Below are 24,838 nucleotides of genomic sequence, written 5' to 3'. Positions count from 1 at the left end.
ATTCATTTTTTAATCAGTAATGAAAGCCGCAAGGAATTTAACACAATTTCTCTCATGTCCTTCTGGAGAAATGTAGTCTACATTCCAGTTAAGTGAAATTTGTCGCCTGACATGGGAATACTGTCAGTTGCCCAACCCAATGTCTATTATCTCCTTCTGCCTCAGCAACAGAAGCCCAATGTACTCAAGACTCCTTAAAAGGAAGGGATACCTTTTGCTTCTATCCTTTGTCCTCCCTGTTGTCTGGATTAGCGATGTAATGGCTGGAGCTCCAGCAGTTATCTTGAACCATTAAATGATCTTTTGGTGTTCTGAGACCAATTTCAATGTGTGGAGGGGGCATTTTCCACACCATCAACAAGTAATTCTCAAACATCAGCAGGGTGTCCAAGAATTCAACTCAGTTCTGACGCTATCTACTTGGGGATAGCATCAGATTCCACAGGCAGAGGGCTCGGTCCTACAAGACTGCCCTCCCCCACTTCAGACACCAGTAGCAAGCCCAGGTTTTTACTTGTGCTTCTGATCGACTAGCTATAAGTCAGAGGTTCCCAAGACCCCCTCCTCAGGTTCAATTAATTTGCTAGAGTTGCTCACCAAACTTAAACATTTTACTTAACAGATCACCAGTTTATAGCAAAAGGATATAACTCAGAAACAGCTAGAGGGACGAGATGCATAGGGCAAGATATGTAGGAAGGGACACAGAGCTTCCATGTCCTCTCGAGGCCCACCACTCTCCCCAAATGTCCATGTGTTCACCAACCCAGAAGCTCTCTGAACTCTTTACTCTTAAGTTTTTATAAAAGCTTCATTACAAAGGCATGAATGACTAACTCATTGGCCATTAGCAATCAATTCAACCTCCAGGTCCTCTCCCACCCCTTGATGGGCAGGAGGGTAGGGGGTAGACCTCTAATCACATGGTTGGTTCTCCACATGCTTAGAGGATTAGAACCTTCCCGTCCTTAGATAGGGTCCAAAACTCATCTCATTAACATACCAAGAGACACCTCTGTCACCCTCAACACTTAGGAGATTCAGAGGGTCTGAGAAGTTGTGAGTCAGAACTGTGGACAAAGACTAGATATATATGAAAAATATATTTTGGTCATCTGAATGACCAAATATATATTTCTTAATAGATCACGATATCACAGGTGGTCTTAAGGATAGAAGCCACATGTAGGGGGAGATGAAAGAAAGGAAACCCCTGGTCCTTGATATCTTTCAGAGTTGCCATACCAGCTCTGCACTGTCTATTTTCGGTTTACTTTAAGTGAGAAAGAACTAAACTATCTTATTTACTTATTTCTTTTTCTGTTTCATGTAGCTGAACTTAATCTTAACTGATATGGAGGTAAAGAGTGTTATTATTTTAAAAAGTGAATGTATGTCAACCTAGAGGAGGATTTCTATTGGCTTTGAATTTGGTCAATATTTTCAGTAGTTCAGTTAAACTTATGGGTGATCTTATATTTATAGATGAAAAATCTTGGAGGGCCAATTATATATTGGATAATAGGTAAGTATCAGATCTCAAGAGAGGGAAACAATAGGTCAAAACTAAAAGGATAAAATTTAGTGAGAATAAACATAAAGTCTGGCTTTGGGTTTTTTGTTGTTGTTGTTGTTGTTGTTGTTGTTTTAAGAGCATTTATTTATTTATTTATTTATTTATGACTGTGTTGGGTCTTTGTTTCTGTGTGAGGGCTTTCTCTAGTTGCGGCAAGTGGGGGCCACTCTTCATCGCGGTGCGCGGGCCTCTCACTATCGTGGCCTCTCTTGTTGCGGAGCACAGGCTCCAGACGCACAGGCTCAGTAATTGTGGCTCACAGGCCTAGTTGCTCCGCGGCATGTGGGATCTTCCCAGACCAGGGCTCAAACCCGTGTCCCCTGCATTGGCAGGCAGACTCTCAACCACTGTGCCACCAGGGAAGCCCTGGCTTTGGGTTTAAAAATATCTACTATTTACATGCAAAATGAGAGAACTTGAGACTGATTGAGAACTAAGGATATTAATACAGAGTTCTACTATCCTCCACACTAGTATTATGTTAATACAGTCCTGCATAGTACATTTTCCAAAAGGCCATTGTTGATACACAGTTTTAACATGAACACACATGTTTATCATTTCTCCTCTCTGGGCCTTGCTGCGGTAAGCAGAGCTGTAAGCAGAATGCATGTTTTTTGTTTGTCTTTCTTGTGATCTTTTGTCAGTCTGGACATACCTATTAATTTGTTGAGCTTATCCATCCATTTACTCATAAATTCATTACTACTTGTTGAGTGCTTACTAGATACTCTGCTTTGAGACTACATAGATGCATAGCCAGCGGTCACAGAGGTATCAAAGGCCAATCAGGACAGCGCTCATGGAGCAAGACTCTGATCGCCCCTCCACCCCTGACCCTAGAGGAACCGGAAGCAGCAGAGAGAAGAGATGGATGCACAGGGCAGTCACAAACCACGTCCCACTCCCCCGCTGCTGGGCCCTGGTCTGAAGGTCCCATCTGAGCCGGAAGAAAGAGAGAAGCATTGTGTTGAATGTAAGATTGAAGCTTTAATCTCGTACTAGAATAGGCCTTTTAATGCCTAAGGGTTTCAGCGGATAGGCTAGCAAGAAGTAAGAAAACAAACTTCTGCTCACTGTGTTTAAAGATAGTAATGAAAAAAAAGTAAAGCTGTCTTCTGGTTGTACCCTATGTGTTCAGCCCATTCAATGAATATCGACTCTGTAGAGGATATCTTTAGAAGAAAGAACAAGAGACTAATAATAGGGGCTGGAGGAGAGAAGTGGGTGGCTGGGGGCTGAGTGGGAAGGAAACATATTCGTATCTTTTGAATTCTGTACTGTATGCAGGCATCACCTATTCAAAGACCAAATAACTTTTCTGTAAGGACTTAGACAAAGAGATGGATAAAATGGAGCATATTCAGAGGAGAATGACTTGAATCATAAAGGGTCTGATCACTATGCTTAAGGAGAAGTGGTTAATGGACCAGAAAATATTTAATCCAGAATAAGAAGACTTGGGGGCTGTAGGCATGGGGGTAGTATCTTAGTCTGTGTGTTTTCAGAGGACAGGGCTGGGATTAAAGAGAAGAAATTACAGGTAGGTGAATATTGTGTCACTTTCACTTTCCTTTTTAAGTATGAGCTTCCATCTTGTTAATGGCAAGAGGTTCCGAAAACGTTTGCCACATTGAGTCAGAAGTGGCCTAAACAACTAACGTCACTTTCAAGCTGTGGTTCAAGGGCACTGGTGTTTCAGTTTGGTGCACATGTGAGAGTCTCAGGTCTTTTTGAAGTTGACATCTGCCAAGGCTATCTTCCTAATTCCCACCTGTCAATTCTAGTCACTGCTTAGATTCAGTAATCACAGCAAGATGGATGGGGAAGCAGCAGAATGGTGGGAAGGTTCCAGCAGGTGAGCTCCAGGGAGCTGGCTGCATCCACTCAGCACTGAGGGGTGGGAAGGAGCACAGTGTGCTGGTATGTGTAATACTCAGGTGTAGGAGTCAATGTCAGGAACTGCCAAGGCTCTGAGACTTTCCCCTGCTTGCAAGCTAGGTTAGCCTGCCATGGTTTCGTAGATGCTGGAAGAAGATACAAGACTCCTGGGTCAGACACAAAAAAGTTTATTACTCATGACAATACTGGTTCTCCTTGACTCCTAAGTCCCATGGGGGCAATTCAGAGGCAGGCCCAGGTGAACGGATGCTGTGCACCCAGTGGGCCTGTCACAGCTGAGGAACCTTGAGCTGTACCCCCTAATCTTTTTTTTTTAATTGAAGTGTAGTTGATTTACAATGTTGAGTTATTTTCTAGGGTACAGCAAAGAGATTCAGTTATACATGTATATTTTTCATATTCTTTTCCATTATGGTTTATTACAATATATTAAATATAGTTCCCTGGGTTATATAGTAGGACCTTTTTGTATATTCTATATATAGTAGTTTATATGTGCTAATCCCAGACTCCTAATTTATCCCTCCCCTGCCTTTCCCCTTTGGTAACCATAGGTTTGTTTTCCATGTCTGTGAGTCTGTTTCTGTTTCGTAAATAAGTTCATTTGTATCATATTTTAGATTCCACATATAACTGATATCATATGATACTTGTCTCTGTATGACTTATTTCACTAGTATGATAATCTCTAGGTCCATCCATGTTGTTGCAAATGGCATTATTTCATTCTTTTTTATGGCTGAGTAATATTCTATTGTATATATATACACCACATCTTTATTCATTCATCTGTCAGTGGACATTTATGTTGCTTCCATGCCTTGGCTATTGTAAATAGTGCTGCTCTGAACACTGGGATGCATGTATCTTCTTGAATTAGAGTTTTCTCCAGATATATGCCCAGGAGTGGGATTGCTAGGTCATATGGTAGTTCTATTTTTAGGTTTTTAAGGAACCTCCATACTGTTTTCCATAGTGGCCGCACCAATTTACATTCCCACTAACAGTGTAGGAAGATTCCCTTTTCTCCACACCCTCTCCAGCATTTATTATTTGTAGGCTTTTTAATGATGGCCATTCTGACCGGTGTGAGGTGATACCTCATTGTAGTTTTGACTTGCATTTCTCTAAATTGGCATTGTTGAGCATCTTTTCATGTGCCTATGGGCCATCTGTATGTCTTCTTTGGAGAAATGTCTATTTCGGTCCTATGCCCATTTTTTGATTGGGTTGTTTTTTTGTTATTGAGTTGTTGAAACCCCTAATCTAATAACCCCAAACTTGCCCAACCTTTACCCTTGAAGGAGATAGGATCTTTTTTTTACCCTAGTCAGGAAACAAATCTGCCTTTTGCCCTGGAGAGACCTCTATCTTTGCTAAACCACATCCTTCTGGGATAGAAAATGTCACAAGATGTATAGAAACACCGTAGAGAATTGCCCTCGATAATGTCCACCTGTAGGAATGAAGTTCTGGGCTCATCTTTTTGTTTGTAGTTGGATGTAGACCTGTCAGCTAGCTACACAGCCCTAGGCTCCAATTAATACCCTTCTGGACCAAGGAAGCAAACAAAGGTCTTAGAGTTGGATGGACCTGGATTAGAATCTAAGCGCTGTCATTTAACGACTAAGTTACTTGCCTAGTATCTCTGACTCTCAGTTTTCTAATTTGGAAAAATGGGCCAATGATACTCACCTGAGTGTTGTTATGAGGATTAAAATACATAATACATACAATTGTCTGGATACGTGTCAATTGATGACCTAATATTCTTTGATTTTTACTGAAAAAAAAATAGCATTCTGGATACTCAAACTGTAGGAACTTATAAATGCTTTTTCTGTGATTTAGTTCTATAAATTAGAGGGGGTGAGTAAGGAATAGGAGAAGGTCTTTGAAATTCCCCAATGCAAAATCACTCATTTGTGCCCCTCAGTAACTCTTGGGGCAGATCTCAGATCCTAAAATTTCAGTAACTCTCCAGATTGGAGAACAAGTCATCTCTGCTTTTATGTCTCTTGACTCAACTTACTGATGACCACCCTCTTCTCCCTTCTCCGGTGCCTGCCTCAACCCTTCTCTCTTAGAGCAAATTTAGGCTCTCTACCCTCAATTCTGCATCATAATCACCCCTTCCTATAATATCATAGATTTCCCTAGGGAACTCCAACCAAGTATCTCTCTAATTAAACCTGTTTGGGGCATAATTTTTTCTGGCTGCTCCAAGCTTGATAGATAAAGAAACAATAAGTAAAGACTAGAAACCTGTACCTTATAAAACAATACTAAAACAGATGCCTTAATTATAGGAGACCAAATAATTTGTCGCCATTGCTTCATAAGATTATTTTTGCTTTGTTGGTTCCCAGGCCAGAAATAGCAGCAGGGCCTCAGGTGTATCTTTTGTGTTTTTTCATCCTAGATGAGCCAAGATTCATCACCTTTTTAGTGAGAATCATCAGGAAGAGGGAATTGGGTTTTGCTGCAGACAAGGAAATTAGAGGCAACAGTTAACAGTTTAAGTATCGCAGCAGATTTTGCAAAAATACTATCTTGCCATCTAAACTGGTTCTCAAACTTTATCATGCAGGAGAATCACCTAGAAGTCTTGTTAAAACTGACTGCTGGGGCCCATCCCCACAGTTTCTGATTGAGTAGGTCCAGGGTGGGACCTGAGAATTTGCATTTCTTTTAAGTTCCCAGGTGATGCTGACAGCAGCTGGCTCGGGTCCCACACTTTGAGAACCGGGCGCCAAAGCAGCGATTCTCACCCCTGGCTTTACATTACAGTCACTTGGGGAGCTTTCAGCAAGCACTGCCTGGTTCCCAAGCCCCTGAGGTTCTGACTTAATTGGCCTGGGGATGGGCTCTGGGTTTTGAGCAGTTTCCCAGGTGATTGAATACAAGACCAGGGTTGAGAATCACTGCACATCTAGAAATTTCCCAGAAATACATGCTCTTCTCTCACTCCCAGCTCAGCAACTCAGGAGAAAGATGGATGGATATAAACAAGCGATTATTACAAGCCTTGCTGGATGTAAGCAAGTCATTTGAAAGCCAACTGGAAAGTGAAGGAAGAGCGTCTGAGCCGCTGGGTGTTTCTGGCCGTCAGGCCTGCAGACGGCATCAGCTCCTGGGACCCAGTGTGGAATGCACTGGGTCTTCTTCAGTTGTAAAAGAATCGACTCCGTGGTCCCTCCCCACTTCAGCAGAGGGGCTCAGTGTTTGGATTCCAGTCCAATGAGAGTAGAAAATAGGCAAGCTGCTTCCTGGGTGTGGTGACTCTCCTGGGACCCTCACGGGGTGGGAAGGGTGCCATTTGGTCAGAAAGTCTCATTTACAAAGGGCCTCTTATTATTATTATTGTCGTTGTTGTCATTTTAAAAGAATCTCTACAAAAGAATAGTATTTTCTCAAATCTTGTTACCTATCCTTAGCGTGTAAGTTAGAGTTTAGACTAGCTGTTCTCAACACTGACTGCACATTAGAATCACTAGGAACACTTACAAAGAGAACCTATCGCCACGCATGGTGACCAGCTAGTCCCAGATTCTCAGGACGTTCTTCATTTTAGCAACATCCTGCATCCTGGGAACGTCTCAGTCCCGGACAGACAGGGGCAGTTGGCCACCCTGCCCCACCCCAGAACAATTAAGTCAGAACTCCTGGGAGTGGTCCCTGGGCATCAGGATTTCAATCCCCCAGGGATTGTAATGTGCAGCCAGGGTTGAGAACTGGAGGGTTTTAGATTAAATGAAGTTGTGCACAGTGTGGTGTTTTGGTGCTTTCTGGAGCCCCGATAGCCTCAGGATATATTAGTGGGGGGTGTGTGTGTGTGTGTATGTATGTGTGTGCGTGCGTGCACGCATGTGTGTGTGTACATACTCAGAGGTTTTCAAGTGGAGAGGAAATGGACTTCCTCTCCGTACCTGTGATTTCAGGGTCATGTTCTCAGGACTGTTTAAACAATTGTGACACTTCAAGTCTCACAGAAGCTGTGTCTTTAGCAGCCACATCATGTATGATCATCTGAAAATGCTCAGCATTTGTGGAGTGTGGCACCAAGGGGTTCCTATGGCCCAACTTGCTAAGCCCTTCAAAAGTGCTCAGAAGTGGGTGTGGCCAGCTGTTTCAGTTCTGTTTGCAGGAACAGTGGAGGTCTCCCTTGGCGATGCTGGCAGTCTCCTGTAAGGAAAAGCCCCTTTCCACCTCTAGGCACATTTTAAAACTGGTGATAAGCTGTGACTTAAATTTAAAAAAACAAAACAAAACAAAAAACTCAGAACAAATAAAGCTACAGTCAAGTGGGCAAGATGAAATATGTAGCCCATAAGATGGTGAATGATGCTTTTTCAGGGATGATTTCGGGAATGTTCTGCTTTTACAAACCACAAATTCCGTTTTCATGGGAGCAAACCAGGAGGCCTCAGGCTGAGCAACCTTTCTGCAGTGTTAAGAACTGTCTCATGCTCTGCTGGCAAAGGGAAAACATTCACCCAGTTGTCTGTGTACTACACGTGTGATAGTGTGTTTCATTCCATTGTCTAGAATGAAAGGGGCCCTGCCCTTCCTGCTGAAAGATACCGGCGTAAGGAGGGCACCCAGGTGAAGGACCAGGAGCAGGTGCCTGACCTCACTTCCTGGTCCACCCACACCCCACACTAGCTCCCCTGGGAAGCCCAAGCGGGTGGGGCTATGGGGCAGCCAAAGTGCAGGCAGTCAGCACCCAGAAAGCAGAGCATGGGAAACAGGGCTCTGGCCCCAGCAGTCAGGACACTCTCGTCCACAGAACAGCTGGCCAATGGGTAGGGCAGGAGGGCCAGGCAAATTATTGCTTCTGGTGGTTTCTTCCCTTCTTGATACGAGAAATAATCATTTCTTTGGAGGAAAGTGAAAAAAATGAGTTTTAATTGGTGACCATCCAACCCCCAAAAGCCTAATTTTTTAAAAAAGCAGCTGACCCCTGCCTCTTGCAACACGTTTTGGTATTCCGGTTTCAGATGCTGAGACCTGGAGTGACAACATGGTACAATGAAAACAGCAATGAACTTGGACATTGAAGACTGAGAAGTAGCTTCCTCAGGGGGTCACCTGACCTCTCTCTAGAGCAAATAGGTTTCACCTTGGCTCACCAACCCCATGTTCCTCAAGTTGGGGCCAAGCTTGACTGAAAGGAATGCCCTGGTCCATCAGGCACGCAGCCCAACATGGTGACCGAGAGTGTAGGTGCTGGAGCACCTGGATCAGGTTCCCAGCCTGCCACTTACTCGCTGAGTGACCTTGGGCATGTCACTTAACCTCTTTATGCCTCAGTTTTCTAATCTGAAAACGGGGATAGTCATTCTACCCACCTCATGGGATAGTTGTGAGGATTAAATGAGAGGATGCCTAGAAACTGCTCACAGCAGAGCCTGGTACAGAGACGTGTCCCATGTTAGCTGTTCTTATTCATCAGAGTGAGTTGGCTTGTTCAGAATAATATGGAGAAGGACCTACATCGTGGAACATCTTGAGAGCCATGGAAAGAATGATGAGAAATATTGAAATTAGTTGCAGGAAGCAAGCTTTTTCCTAGCAAGGAACTGTACAAAAATGCATGCTACTGTCGGGTCCCCCTGGCTAACACGCAAAATGTCATCTGTGCACAGCAAACCCATAATCTTTTTCCTTCTTTTGGCTTCCCTATTGCCACTGATCACGCTACTTGTAATGCACATGAAACAGTGCCCGGTACATAGAAAGTTGTTGATAAAAGTCAGCGGCTATTGTGGTGGTGGTAGTGATTGCTTTTAATATTAATCCTATCCCTAATCTGGATAAGAAATAACACCTGACAGCAAAGAGGGGCTTAGATGATAGGAGGGAAAGTACTTTGCAAACCTGAAAGCATTTTACAAAACTAAGGTATTATCCCCATGTCCCAGTGAAAGTGATTAATTACACAAATATTTGTGAAGTGCAAACCACACAGCTCTATTTTGTGGAGAAGGAACTAATGGTGTTACCTTATCTGAACTTTGATTCTAACAGACTCTCCTGCTGGCTAGTGAAGAATGGCTGGCAGCAGCCTTCCTCGAGGCTGAGAGAATTTAACCTGCGTGGGGTTCCCTACAACTGAGATCCCAGTAATTAATCATTGTTATGTTTACTGAATCAGGCAGTTGACATGGCCCTGTTCTTTACAGCTTGTTTAAATACCTGGAAAAGAGAACAATGAAGCCTGAGCAGTGTGAGGACCTGCTTGTTTCCCATCAGTGCAGCCTGGTGCAGGGGAAGGGGTGCAGACGGGGAGATGGCAGGCAGGCAGGACAGGCAGGTCTCAGTGAGCCCCCAGCCCGGGCCCTTTCCCCGGGGATGGGCCACCTCCAGCTCAGCTTTGTGCGGAGCAGACACTTGACACCGTGCCAGACGCTATCTAGGCAGCTCCTTAAGCTGAGTAATGCGACTTGGTTTGTTAGGAGCTTTTAATTACCAGCCTAATGTACAAAAACATTTCTCTCTAGAGACGTTCACACAAGCTAAGCCTTTGTTCACCAAGAAAGCAAGCTGCTTCCTCTTCCTGGCAAAGAAGACATGACTCCAGGGTGAGATTTCTCTCTGGTGAAATCTATCCTGCTCCAACCATGATCCACCCACATTCTTGCTCCCCTACCCAACAACGCATTTAGCAGAGTGTCTGACTGTGTCCGCTGGGTGACTGTCCCCTTGCTTCCCCCTTATTCTGTCTGTATCATGGACAGAATGACTGTATTTGGAACCAGTCTCTCTAGGATGGATTGATCCCTCTATCAATTCCTCATTATTAAACCCAAGCAGGCTCCTGACAGTGACGGAAAGCTAATGAGCTTGCTCTTTCATTCTGCAGGATGACCATTAAGATGTTATTCACTCTCCTGAAATCTCCCATCCTCAGCACCCCACAAACCCCCAAAAGGAGAACTTCGTCTATTATTGTACAAAGAGAATAAATACCATCAGACTGCATGTCCTGGATTTCGGGCTCACAACGTCTAATTCCTGATGCAACTGCTCCCTTTGCCCCATCCTTCCTCTGTCTAAAGCCATCTCCCCATCTACACCCCTTCCCCTGCCTAAAACTATCCCAGCATCAGGATCACACCCGCTCCTGTATTTTCACAGCTATTAAAATACATAAGTGTCTCCTCTCCTTTATCTCCGCCCCCCCCCACAACTCTCTCCTGACTTCATCTCATCGCCATCAAACATGTGCTTCTTTCTCCAACATGAAAGATCCATTATTTAGATGAAATACGTATCACAATTTTACATACTATCTCACTGATGCTTCACCGGGGGTGGAGGGGTGACTTAGCTTGACTAAGCATTAAAACAAACCAAAAAAACCTCCCTCCCTTGGTCTTGATCCTACATCACCTCTAGAGATGGTCAACCTTCTTTAAAAAGACTGCCTAGGGGCTTCCCTGGTGGCGCAGTGGTTGGGAGTCTGCCTGCCAATGCAGGGGACACGGGTTCGAGCCCTGGTCTGGGAGGATCCTACATGCCGCGGAGCGGCTGGGCCCGTGAGCCACCATTGCTGAGCCTGCGCGTCTGGAGCCTGTGCTCCGCAACGAGAGAGGCCACGACAGTGAGAGGCCCGCGCACCGCGATGAAGAGTGGCCCCCGCTTGCCACAACTGGAGAAAGCCCTTGCACAGAAACGAAGACCCAACACAGCCATAAAAAAAAAAAAAATTAATTAAAAAAAAAAAAAAAAAAAAGACTGCCTACTCCCACAGTATCAATTTCCTTCTCTCTCCCTCAATCCAAAGTCCTTTTAATTTGAACCCTATTCCCAACACTGTAATCAAACTCTTGCCAAGGTTACCAAAGACCAGATTCAATAGACATGTCCAGTCCTCCTCACCTTGCCTGACCTCCTCCAGCATCTGCCACGTTCATCCATTCTTATGGACCCACTTTCTACCTCTGGCTTCTGTGATATTAACACCTCCTGGTTTTCTTCCTACCTTTTAGCCCTCTTCCTCCAATGACCAACTTACATTTCTAACCATCTCTCAAAAACTGTTATTTCCAAAGTTTCTGTCCTAGGCCCTCCTTTCTTCTCACCTTTCAAATTCTTTCGTGGCAATATCTCTCCGGGTGATCTCACCCATTACAATCTGTATGCCAACAACTCACAAATTACCAGTCCAGTCCTCTCTCCTAAACTGCAGACCCATGTATCTGAGTGTCATCCATGTATTAATATCTGCGTATCTTGCAGGTTCTCCAAACTCACTGCTTCTAGTATATCTGTTAAGTTTTAGTTGCTGATAGCAGGAACATTCTAGATATTTTAAGCAGAAACGGGCTTCTACAGGAAATTGCATGCTTAAACATTGTTGGAAACACTAGAGAAGGTTCCAGGCGAGGTGTCCAGGAATGACACCCAGAATAATGCTGCAGATTTAACCCTCTGGGACAAGTGCTATCTTTGCCACAGCAAGAAGCTGAGGAATTAGAAGCCTGTTGTCCCAAATGCAAACTTAGCTCTGATGCATCTGGCAGGCAGCTGTGGTCAAAATCATTTGATTCAGAGGCTCTTACAGCTGCTAGAGTTGAATCAGCCAGATGGATGCTTTGGACTCTGTCGCCTCTGCTCTGAATTCAAGATTCATGTGAGTGTAGCCAACTGATGGACCTAAACCATGTAGCTTTTGGCTGTCTAGACTCTGGAGTACAGGATGGGCCACCAGAAGGAGTGTAGAATAGAGGTCAAGTGATTCAATCTACTGTATCCCTCACAACAAAGAGCTCATCGTTTCCCAACAGACTGCTTCTCTCCTAAGGTCCTGTACTTCTGTAAATTTCACTCCCTCTACCCAGTTGGTCAAGTCTGAAACTGGGAGTAATGCCCCTACCCCATTCTCCTCTGATCCATATCCAATTCATGCCAGTTCTACCCCAAATATCTTTTAACTACATTTACTACTCTCTCTCCCAGGCATCCATCATCTCTCAACTGACCTACTATTACCAGCCTCCTAACCCCCTAACCAGTCTCTCTGCCTCCGACTCTGCCATTTTCTAATGCATTCTCCACGACATAGCCAGAGAAATCTTAGTAAAATATAAATATGAACATGACACTTTTCTCCTTAAAACCTCAGTGGCTCATTTAACGTGTATTATCTGCTCTAGCTGGTAATTGCCATGAAGGCAGGTACTGGGTCTCACTCACAGCCATCTGCATCCCCAGAACCTTGCACAGTGCCAGCACAGAGTAAATATTATTGTTTCTATGGCAAAAGATGTTGCTCTTCCTCCGGGCACACAATCCCATCCTCATGTGGTAATTAGCCAGGTTTCTTTCTGCCTGGTCTTAAGCAATAACTCAGCAAGGGAAGCACAGTGTTGAACAATATAAGTCAATTAGCATTAGTCAATTAGCAATGTTAGCAATATGAGCATCCTTGCTGTTTGAAATCAGTCTCTCAGGATAAAGTTGCCTCTTAGAGATGCATATACTGTGATAAAAAAAAGTTTGAGGAAGGTAGAGGATCAAACATTCCTTCTTCCCACACACTCTGTTTTCTCGTGCTCTAGCACTCCCTCTCTTTTATCCTTCTCTACTTACTCTTCTTTTGTTTGTTTGTTTGTTTGTTTCATTCCACATGGTCTCTTTTCTCTCCCCTACACCTCCCTTCTCATTTACTATCCACTCTCTTGCAGCCTAGTGGAAACCTGCAGGGCCTTCCTTCTGGCCCCGACCCCCTGTAAACCCCATGTCAGAACTCGCACTGCCTGAGTGAGAACTTACTTAGTGCCTCCTCTGTAAAACACTCTCCTCCCAGAACTGTTTTCCTCTGGAGTCTTTGCTCCGCGCTGCAAGAGTCCACTGAGAGCCAGGATTCTGCCAGCCCCATACAGTTGTCTGCTACTGTGTCAGTTCCTCTCTGCCAGTGTTTTTCGGAAAATCTTTTATTAACTTTCCAAAGTTATTCTTGGAATCAGATTCAGAATGTCCCCGGAGGAATAAACAGGCTGCAAACAGACTTCAGAAGAAAACAGCAACTTTATTCAAGGCAGTCTTACTTTTACATACATCAAAACAGTACCACAGCAGCGCCATGACAGGAAGCACACAGACATGTGGACCACAGCACGCCCGAGGGGGAGGGTGGGTCCTGAGATGTATTCACGTTGCCCTCCACTCGGGAAATCGTGTTCATCAGTCTCCTGGGTGGGATCACTGTCTCTGGCTTCCTGATGTTGCTTCTTGGGCTTTGGGTTGGATGCCGCTCCAGGAGGAGGTGAGCGCAGGCACAGAAGCTAAGGAATGCCAAACGCTGAAGCTGAGCTGCTTCCCTTAATGGCTGGAACGATATCTTGAATCCTCTCTCTCAGGCTCCCTCCTGCAGATCCCTGTGATTCCCTTTTTCCTCACCCTTCTCAGGCCTTGAGTTGTTATTGGCCATCTCAGCAGTGTGTCAGCCCAGACATTTAAATGCTGCTGAGTTTTACCCAAGCTCATGTAGAGAAAGACACTCTATATCTGCGTCTGATAGTGACTTCTTTTTCTCCATTTCTCTGGACTGTTTTTCTAGAGAATAATAGCTCACATCTATTGGGGGCTTTCTAGGAGTCTCAGTGTCTCAGCTGCCCAAAGTGCTCTATATGAATTAATTTGTTTAAGCCTCACACCTATGAGGGAGGGGGCTCTGATATGTCCTGTTTTACAGACGGGAGAGCTGGGTAGGGAGAAAAACTGATCTGCCCACAGTCGCACAGCCGGGAAGGGTGAGAGCTCAGATCAGAACCCAGGTGGTCTTGTGCCAGAGCCCCCAGCTTATCAATTTACTCCTTCCTTTTCCTTGGGCAGGGGCCTGGAGAGACCATCTCCTGTCTACCAAGGAGGCTTTCTCTCTCCAGCCAGACCACAGGCCCATTTCCCATGCATTCTGATTGATAGGGCTTTTAAGTGGATTATTTATTCTCCTCTCTTCAGTACCCCAATTCAGAACCATCAGAGAGATGGAGATCAAAATATAAGCTTTCTCCTGCAGAAATCCAAGTTGGCCTTTGTGGCTATGGTAAATGACCAATGGGCCTGTGAATGCTCTCAGCCATGCCTCTCCCTCCCTACTCCCCCATGTAGACTTTGGGACAGTCCACATGAGAGAAAAGGCTGGTCTGCAGAGCAAGCACATTTACCCAGAATTGCTGCCCCACCCTGGACAGGGGCAGAGAGAGAAGAAATCAAGATGGTAAATAACCAGGACTAGACTTTACCTCCAACAAACTCAGCAGCTATTGAATCAGCCAAGTAACGTTTTTGAGCCTGCTACTTGGCATTGCACCACTGACAGTGAGTAAATAGACAAGGTCCCCAGCCTGTGGCAGCCAGAAGCCTAAGACAGACAGTATTGATCTGCATAGGCAAAGTGAGAACAGGGCAACAGCTGTCATGCATGAACAAAGGTAGCAAGATCCATGCATGGGTTAAACGAAAGCGTCATGAAGCAGGCTGCTGGGAGGCTTACATATTGCATGAGGAGCGAGTTTCTTCCTGGAGCTAGGACTGAAATCAGGGGTGGAATCAATTGTTATTTCTGTCCAAGCACTTAGTATCCTTTCTCTCACGCCTTCTTCTAAAATAGCCTCTACAGGACTGGTGGGAATTCTCTAGTTCTTGGAGAACTGAGTAAACCATATTTTTGAGCATCTGCCATGAGCAAAGCACTATGCAAGCTAGAAGGTCCCCAAGTCTGTGTCATTGGGGCCCAGGGCCCATCCACTTGCCATGCAGCCGGCACCAAAGACAACAAACCAGGCATCTCAGCCCCAGGTGCACAGCTTAGTGCTTTATCTGTGTCCTCTCCTCCCATGAATTAGGTGGCATCATCCCCAACTTAAAGATGAGACTGAAACTAGGAATGATCGTTACTAACAACTAACATTTCTTGAGCACTTACGTGCTAAGCAACTTAGGCTCATCAGGACAGGGAGCTGTGTGGTGGCAAATTGGTGGCGGGAACAGGCCCAGGGAGCCCAACTGGCCGGTTCAAATGCTAGCCATGCCCCTTGGCAGCGTGTGACTGTGGGCATGTTAACCCCTCTCTGTGCTTCAGTTGCACCATTGGTAAATGGGTAATAACACTACCTGGTCAGTAGGGCTGTTCCGAGGAGGAAAGGAGTGAATACGTGTGAAGCACTTAGAACAGTGCCTGTCTCACAGAGGGCACTCCATGGAGGCTGGTGAGCTCAGGAAGGGGTGTTTTACAGACAAGGCAGTGGAGGCCTATTTCATGAACACCCAGGGTCACAGGCAACAGAGGAGGAGCTAGGACACAAACGCAGGTAGTCTGGCTTTAGGGACCAAACATTTACCCAGTACCCCAGCTGCCTCTCTCACAGCTGTTACACAGGAGAGGCAAGAGCGACACTGTGGTTCCACTACGCCACGTAGAAATGCCGTGCCAGGGCCCCACAGATTGTCAGTGACAGAACTATGATTAAGACCCAGATCAGCTCTACATTTCACTCCCCACACCCCCTCTCCAGTCTCCTTACCTCACCCGCTGTGGCTCCTGTTTGCAGCTGATATCCTCCCCCAAACGAGACTTTCCTAAGCATGGGGAGCCCATGAGGCCCCACGTACCAGAGTCCTTGGGGACCTGGTCTAACTTTCTGCAGCTCAGCTTTGATGTTTTTAAACCACCAACCGTTTTGAGCATTATCATATGCAAAACATAGTATTAAATATTTTCTAGTATAAAGAGGAATGAGAAGTTTGTTAGCTAGTGGAGGAGACAGGCAGGTACACAAATAGCACAGAGGCATGAACGAGGTCAGAAGGACAACAGGAAGGGCCAGTGCTGTGGCAGGAGCCCACCCCTTCACTGGGTCTCTCATGCTGGAGTGGAGAGTGTCACAGAGCCTCCCAGGTCAGGGGGTGGGGAAACAGGCTGCTTCTCAGTCCATCCCTGTGCGCCGAGGAGCCAGAGCATTCTGGGATCACTGGGACCTCCCTCTACGGCTGCTGAGCTGCTTCAAGGACACCAGGGTCGCACAACAATGCCATTTGGCAGATGGCAGAAGCTGCCTCAGGGAAGGAGAAAGGCTGGCTCTGCTGTCAAACCAGAGACAGAAAACATTTTCGCTGAGTTAGAGAAAGGGAGGAGTGTCCTTTTCTGTTTAGAAGCAGCAGATGGACTCAATATTCCAGTACTTTCTGATCGTTTTGTAGGTCATACACCCTCTCAAACACAGAATGAGCTCTGTGGACTCATGCCTCAGAAAAAAAAGAACTTGAGCTCATGCAATACGTTGCATAGCTTCTGGGGTTTCTTAGACCCTTTGGAAGCCATCTGTTGATTCCCAATGGGTCCATAAATCCTGTGTTAAAAACCCCTCCTTGTAGTGGGTTTTAAAAATGGCTGCAAATTCCTTGCTGTTCCTGCCACCTGGAGGTGAGGTTTCTGTCCCTCCTATTGAATCTGGGAAATCTTTGACTGCTTCCACCAATAAAGTATGGTTTCCAAAGTTAGTGCATGAAAGGCCATGCGGCGTCTACCTAGTTCACCTCGGATGGTCCGTTTGGGGATGCTCCTTCTCAGAACCCAGCTCCAGGCCATGTGGTCAGGTCATGTGTAGGAGCTATGAACAGTTGAGCTCAGCTGTTATGGGTTGAATTGTATCCCTCAAGGGATGTTGAAGTCCTAACCCCCGGTACTGGTGAGTGTGACCTTATTTGGAAATAGGGTCTTTGTGGGTGATCCAGTTAAGACAAAGTCAGTAGGGTGCAGCCTAATACAATATGTCCCCTGTTCATATAAACAGTGGGAATTTGGACACAGAGATAGACAGGTGCGTGGGAGAACACCATGTGAATATGAAAACAGAGATCAGTGTGATGCACCTTCAGTCCAAGGAATGCCAAAGATGGCCAGGGAACCACCAGAAATGAGGAGAGAGACATGAAACAGATTCTGCCTCACAACCTCAGAAGGAACCAGCCCTGCCAACGCCCTGATCTTGGACTTCCAGCCTCCAGGACTGTGAGTCAATAAATTTCTATTGTTGAAGCCACCCTATTGGTGGAACTTTTAAATGGCAGCCTCGGGAAACTAGTACAGCATCCTTGGAGTCATCCGTCCCCATGGTCCAGGTGGGAAGTAAAGAAGCCACCTCAGAAGAGGGGTCTTCCAGCCCCCAGACATTCAAGTCACCTGCAGCCACTCTCGTCTTCCCAACTGAGGCCACAGACATTGGAGGGTAGAGACGTGTCACTGCTACTGTGTCCTGATTGAGTTTCTGACCCATGGGATCTGTGAGCACAATATAAAACGGTGGTTGTTTTAGGCCACTAAGTGTGAGGCTGTTTGTAATGAAGCAGTGATTAACTGGAACGCTGTCTAAAATTCTCCTGACCTCGGACCACTCTAAATTATGTCTTCTTCCTTTTATGTCTGCAAAGAGAGCTCGTTTAATGAACTAATTTGAGCTGAATGTCCATGGTAATGGCATCATAGAACCTGAGAATTGGAAGGAAGCTTGATACTCATATTTAGGGAAAAACAAATTATCCATAGTCCCAACTTCATACAAATCACACAGCCTTCATTTTCCCTTTCAATCCTTGTGCATACATAATTTGAAGATAGTTTATTCAAGATTCATTCAACATAGTTATAATCAGACATAATTTTCGAGGCTGCTTTATTCAACTTGCAGTTTATCATAGCATTTTCCATGTTGCTACATAGTTTTTATTTTAATTGGCTGCAAAGAATTTCATAAGTGATTGTACTGTAATTTACTCAGTCATTGTCCTTTTGACCAACATAAAAACCTTGATGTGAATCTTCTTAAATTGTAATATTTTAATCATTGTTGTAAATCGAGGTCGGCAAACTGTGGCCTGAGAGCCAAATCGACCCACCCCATTTTTGTACTGCCTGCCGGCTAACGATAGCTTTTAAAGGTTTAAATGGCTGGAAAAAAAATTTAAAGGATAGTGTTTTGTGACACTTGAAAATTATATGAAGTTCAAAATTCAGTGTCCATAAATAAAGTTCATTGGAACAAAACACACCCTTTCATTGACATATTGCCTGCGGCTGCTTTCCTAGTACAACGGCAGAGTTGAATAGTTGAGGCAGACTGCATGGACCACAAAGCCTAAAATATTTACTCTCTGGCCCTTTACAGAAAACATCTGGGGAGCCCTGTTCTAAGTGTACATCGTCATCCCCTCACTCCGCTCGGCATTCATATCTCTGATAATTTTTTTCCTCTGTCAAGAACCTTTTTTGCTCGTCTTTCTAGCTATCATTATTCATTTATTCAACAGTGATTTGTTAAACACCTGCTCTTTGTCTTGTCAGACGTTGTGGGGTATAAAGCTAAATACAGCAAAATCCTCACTTTCAAGGGGTTTACAGTTTAAGGAGACATCCAAGACAGAGACACACATCACAATATTACAGGTTTGAAAGTCCTGTGAGGCACAAAGAAATGCTATGGGGTCCAGATGTGGGATAATTCCTAACAGCTGGGAATGTGACATTTGAGCTTCAGAGAAGCAAAGGGAATGGCAATCTGGGTAGAAAAACAACTACAGCCTGGGAGACTATTAGCGTGTGTGTGTGGAACAACGTGACTGCAGTAGAGATGATTATAGAAGCTACAGTGGGGGATCAGACGGAAGGAGGGAGATGTAGAAGAGGAGAAGGGGTGGAGAAGGCGGAGGAGAGGGAGGAGGTTGGGGTCAAGCTAAGACACTTGGGAGAGGACAGGATATAATCTGACAAAAAAGAAAACCTTCAAGTTTAGAATTACTAATACTTTTATTTCCCTTTGGCCAAAGGCAGAGTAGACAGATATATTTTTTAAGTTCTTCAACGAAACAAAAGAATCCATGCTCTATAAAACGTCAGAAATTAGAGATGCCAATTAGTTACCCAGGAGAGGCACTTCTCATGCAGGTCTTTAAGATGAACTGTTACATCCCATAAGAAATAAAATTAAATATAAGAAGTCTGGATGTTTCCAGGAGGGCTTCTTATACACATCCTAGCAAGAATTCTTCTGGGCTTAACGAAGGCCGAGCAGGATGGTTACAAATATAAATTTTTTCACAAGGGTCTACGTTCAGAAGAACAAGTAGGGTTTCATTCATGTATTTTAAGTCTTCATATCTAGATAATTAGTTGTTCCAAATGACCTTGCTTTTTGGAATTCCATCTTCTTTCTGCCCGAATATCCCCTCCCCATCTTTATCCCGGCTTCATTTTACTAATCAGAAGGGCTTTCAATATCAAGGCTACAGAGAGGGTTCCTTATACTAAGCCCTAAAGAAATCTAACACCAATAAATATATTAAACTTCTACAAATCTTACCCATTCTTTAAAGCTCAGCTCATGAACCGACTCTCCCAGAGCAGTGCTTCTCAAACTTTAAAGTGTGTACAATGGACTGAGGATCTTGTTGAAATGTAGATTCTGATCCACCAGGTCTGGAGCTGTGCCTGAGACTTTGCGTTTCTCATAATTTCCCAGTCATACTGATGCTGCTGGTCTGTGGATACTAGCAAGGGTCGGGATTATTCCAGCCCCCAATTCATCATCATCTTGTAAATGCCACTGGAACTCTGTTCTCTCGTATTTCAGTCTTGTATTGTTTCCCACTTCATGAAAGTTAGTCTTAACTTCCCAGACTGGGAACACCTGAAGGAAAGAATCGCATCTGATATGCATCTGTCCCCTCAACGTGCTACGCCTGTTGCTAAGCAGAGTAAGCACTCAAAGAGCATTCTGAAAATCAGTGAACAAGTCATCTGAGGCAGCTGAGAGCAATCTCCAGTAAGAGAACTTAGTACTTGGGCAAAAGTACTAATTCGAGGCATTATCCTCAGCACCACCCAGTAGTGGTGCCTGTGGGGAGTGGGCATTGTTTCGATACACAGAGCAGGTACAAATTTGCAAGCCTTATACGTGGATGAACAAGAAATGGAGCCTGTTTTTCTTTCCCATAACTGAATTTAATCATAATTAAATGACTCACCTTCTGCTTGATTGCAGAAAATATTATCTTGACCAAATTTAGGTAAACCCAATTACTTCTGGGTTCTCTGCCTTTTTAGAATTTCCCCTCCCCCTCTGTCTCCCCTACCAACCTTCCCCATTGGCATTCATTGCCACTGTCACCACTGCCATTGGTCTTCAGTTGTCAGCTCTACCCTGCTTCCTCCTTTTGTCCCCCCTATGCCCAGGGGTCCTTTTATAGCCATTTCATAGCCCCCCTTATAGGGCTCAAGGAGTTTTAAGTTCTGAAAGCCTGCACCAAGGTCTAGTTTGAAGCAGGGAACTCCGTAGGTGATTAGATCAGGATGTTAGCCTGGAACCTGCCACGTAGCACAGGGAGGCGTCATCCTCTGCTTTTCAGGAGCTTCTCGTTAAGTAAAAAACAGCGAGTTCCCCAAATAACCATGAGCCTAGGTGAGTGAATGTATTTAGCAGTTGACTTGGTATTTAAAGGTAGACTGAACAGTATAAATATGAAACTCAAGCTTCAGGGCTCTTCACTTGCATAGCCCCCTTCCAAGACCCTGTTCCTAATTTGGTTTTGTTATCAAATTGGGGGTTCCACTGTTCACCGCTTACAAGATCAATATTCACAAATGTTGGTAGCAAAGGAAAGGTGCCTTTAATCAGAATGTCGGCAATCCGGGGAGATGGTGAACCCAACGTCCCCAAAAAACCACCTCTGAAGATTCTGCTGCGCCATGAAATCTTTTCAGAGGAAACAGGGAAGTCATCTCAGTTAATCATTGAGATAGGGCGTCAGAGTCATCACCACCCCCCATTGTGTGCAGGTTTGTGTGCAGGTTTATGTGCAGGCTTGTCAACTCCTCATGATCTTTCTCCAGGTGTTATCTTGTTCACACAGTTTGGTCACATAGTTTGTTCGGAAGATTACTGAAGGGGATCTGGGAAGGGATCTGGTCATCTGTTCAATACTTATTCTTTGTTTCTTTGATCTGTAGAAAGAACCGACAAGTTAGGCAAGGTATTGTGTGATTAAAAGATTTGAAAGGTGTGCTTGGGCCAGAGATGAGTAGAGCCTGGGGGCGCCTGGTTTCAGAGTTAGTTACAATATAGCTTTGCTAAAGCGACAAGGAAAGGGGCTTCCTGCCGAGGGCGGTTTCCTGCAAAGAGCTGCTTACCACTTCTTTTTCTCAAAAAGGGCCCCTCAAGTTGCATAAGCTTCAGTCTGCACAAATCCTAGGTCTGCCCCTGGTGTATTGTGGAAGGACTGAGTGTGATGATTGGTAGTGATGATATTGGTGAAGAAAAAAGCTCAGCGCAACATGCCAGGTGGACACGGGTCAGAGTGCGCTGTGTTCCCCTCAGAACCTGATATTTCTCTTCTCCACTGTGCACGTCTGTGACCGGCCCCATGATTCACTCAGTCTGGCCTCAGACCCCACAGTCACACCAGCTCCTCCCTTAGTCACCAGTGGAGTAGATGCCATCTCAGACATGTTTTCAGCCCATGTCTCCTCCTTTCCAGTCCCACCACCATCACCGTAGCTCAGGCTGCCGTTATATCTAATCCTAAATCCCCCCATAGGCTGCCAACCGTCTCCTGGCTCCCTCCAGCCCCACCCCTTCTAGGCACCATAACCTGATCTCCTCCTGGTTCTGTTTCTCTGGAGAACCCTGACAAGTGCAGCATCTAATACACGTTTATAAGATTAATAAAGCTGTAGTGAACAAGAGCGAGCCTGTACATTCAGGAAAGTCTCTGGGCTGTGAGGGATTCGTTTATCGGGCCTCTGACACACTATACCTATAGGAAAGAGCGTGGGCTTGGAGACTGATTTGGTGAGCAACTGTTTGGTTGCAAGGAAGGCAAATCCACTCAATCCAGGCAGAATGAAGGGGATTGTTGGAAGGATACAGAGACCCTCCCTGAATCTAAGGGCAGGAAGCAGAGCAGGGCCTCCCAGAAGACCGATATCGCAGGGCAGTTTATCTTTCATCTCCCTGGTCTGGAGCCGCACCGGCACCCTCTCTTCCTGCGTGTCTTTTCTGTTCTCCCCTGGAAGGACAACTTGCTCTGCAAACTGCACCTCCAAATACAAGCACACTTGAAGGCACTGGGGGTTAGGACTTCATCATATGAATGTTGTTGAAGGGGGGAACACAATTCAGTGCATAATACACCCCTTCTGACAGGGAATCCAAGTAATCTACTTAATCTGAGGTTCCTCTGCAAGAAAATGGGACAATATTTCCTTATATGATTTATATAACAGACTGTTATCTGTTATCTATACCAGTCTCTTATATTTGAAGAGATTATTATTATAAGAGACTGAATAAGGGAATGGACATAGACCATAAATGATAACTATTCTCACTATTATTTTCTCCTCAATGGGCAGGCAGGGCACCCATGTCCTGAGCTTCAGAACTGTCCTTGTTTGCTCCAGCCCTCTTCTTCTGTCATGGGTTAATCACAGTCACTGCATATTCTCACCTTACATGGAATAAGCAGGGTATTTTAAACATCAATTTTATTATCCAGTTATGTTAATGGTGCGTAAAATAACATGTGAAGAGCCCATTAAACGTTGTGAAAGTGTTTCCATTTCTTAAAAATGAGGGAATAATAAGAGAGGTCCACATAATTCATTGCTGAGGGGGAGAGAGTCTGACTTTCATCTTCACATGCCCTTCTAGGAGATGCAACTTTCAGAACTTGAAATTCAGCATTTCAAAAGAATTTGGGGAACAGCTGACCCTCCTAGGTATTGTCCAGACACATGTTTTTGATCAAGAAATAATTAACAGTGTGGGTAAAAAAGCACAGGAATAAAACATTAGTACCTTGTAGTGGAGAAGAATTTTGATCCAAAATGAAAATTTTTTTGTTTCATCAAATTCTATTCTGCTGTCTGACTGATACCTCATCGTAGGACCACACTCTGTCAGTCCCAGTTATAACCTGCTTAGAAAAGGCTGAAGGATAAATCCATAAACAACTTCTATCCAGACCCTCCTCCCCACCTCCCCAGCCCAGATCCTCTCCAGGGCTGGAGACTAATACCAGCCCTGCCCTGGGCTCACAGGAACTTCAGGGAACAATGGATTCTAATTGCCTGTGCATAAACCTATGATGGCCATTTACTCATTTCTTCAGACGGTTTTATGTCCTAGAATTATAGATTCCTTAGAATAGTTTGTACACCTGGCTTCTAAGAGGACACCACACTCTCCTGTATTTCCTTCTACCACATGGGTCACCACTGCTTGGGAACCTTTGCTGGTTTCTCATCTTCCTGACCCTTTACCATCAGATACTCTAGGACTTGGGCTTGGGCTACTTTTCTTCTCTATTTACAGTCATTCCCTTGGTGCTTACATCCAGTCTCACGGCTGTAAATACCAGCTATAAACTGACAACTTCAAGATTTAACTCTCTCTCTCCTGGGCTCCAGAATCATATGTCAAGCTGCTTACTGGGATGCCCAACAGGGATCTGAAATGTAACTTTCCCAAAATCAAACTCCTGATCTTCTCCCACAGACTTGCTCCATCTACAATATTTCCTATCTCACTCAATGTCAACTAAGTCCTTCCCATTGCTCAGACCAAGGCCAGGAACTCTTGATCTGTCCTTGACTCATCTCTTTGTTTCATACCCAATCCAATAGCAAATCCTGCCAGCTCTACCTTCAAAATACATCCTGACTTATTCCTTCTCACCAGCTCCATGGCCCCTTCCCTGGCCCAAGCCACAATGAGGTCTCATGTTGACTACTGCTCTGTCTTTGCTCCGCTGTAGACTACTCTCCACACAGTGGCCAGAGGGATTCTTTTAGAACATAAGCCAGACCACATCAGTCCTCTGCTCGACCCATCTGTGGCTGCCATTTCAATGAGAGCAAAATCTAGAATCTGTACAGTGACCTCAAGGCCCTTTGATCTGGGCTCCCCACCACCACTTCTCCCACTTCCTCTTTTCCTCTCCCCTCCTTTTTCACTTTGCTCCAGCAGCACTAATCTTCTGTCTATTCTTTAACCCATGCCAGGTGTGCTCCTTCCAGAACATCTACCTGTTTCATTTACCTGGAAGGCATGTCCCACAAGAGCCACATGGCTGGATTCCTTTCAGCCTGTTAAGGACTTGATGAAATGTCACCCTCTCTGTGAGGCCTTAACCATTCAAAATTACAGTCAGCTCCGCAACCTGTACTAGACTTTCTTTTCCCCATTCCAGCTGTGTTTTCTCCTCTGCCTTTTTCACCATTTGACATACTAGATGTTTTCTTACATGTTATATTTACCTTCTGTCTCTTACACTGGAATGTAACCTCCATGAGGTCAG

This window comes from Balaenoptera physalus (genome assembly GCF_965194825.1).
Source record: "Balaenoptera physalus genome assembly, chromosome: 11".
Taxonomy (NCBI): domain Eukaryota; kingdom Metazoa; phylum Chordata; class Mammalia; order Artiodactyla; family Balaenopteridae; genus Balaenoptera; species Balaenoptera physalus.
The sequence above is the reverse complement of the archived record's forward strand: the minus strand, read 5'-3'. Positions refer to the sequence as shown.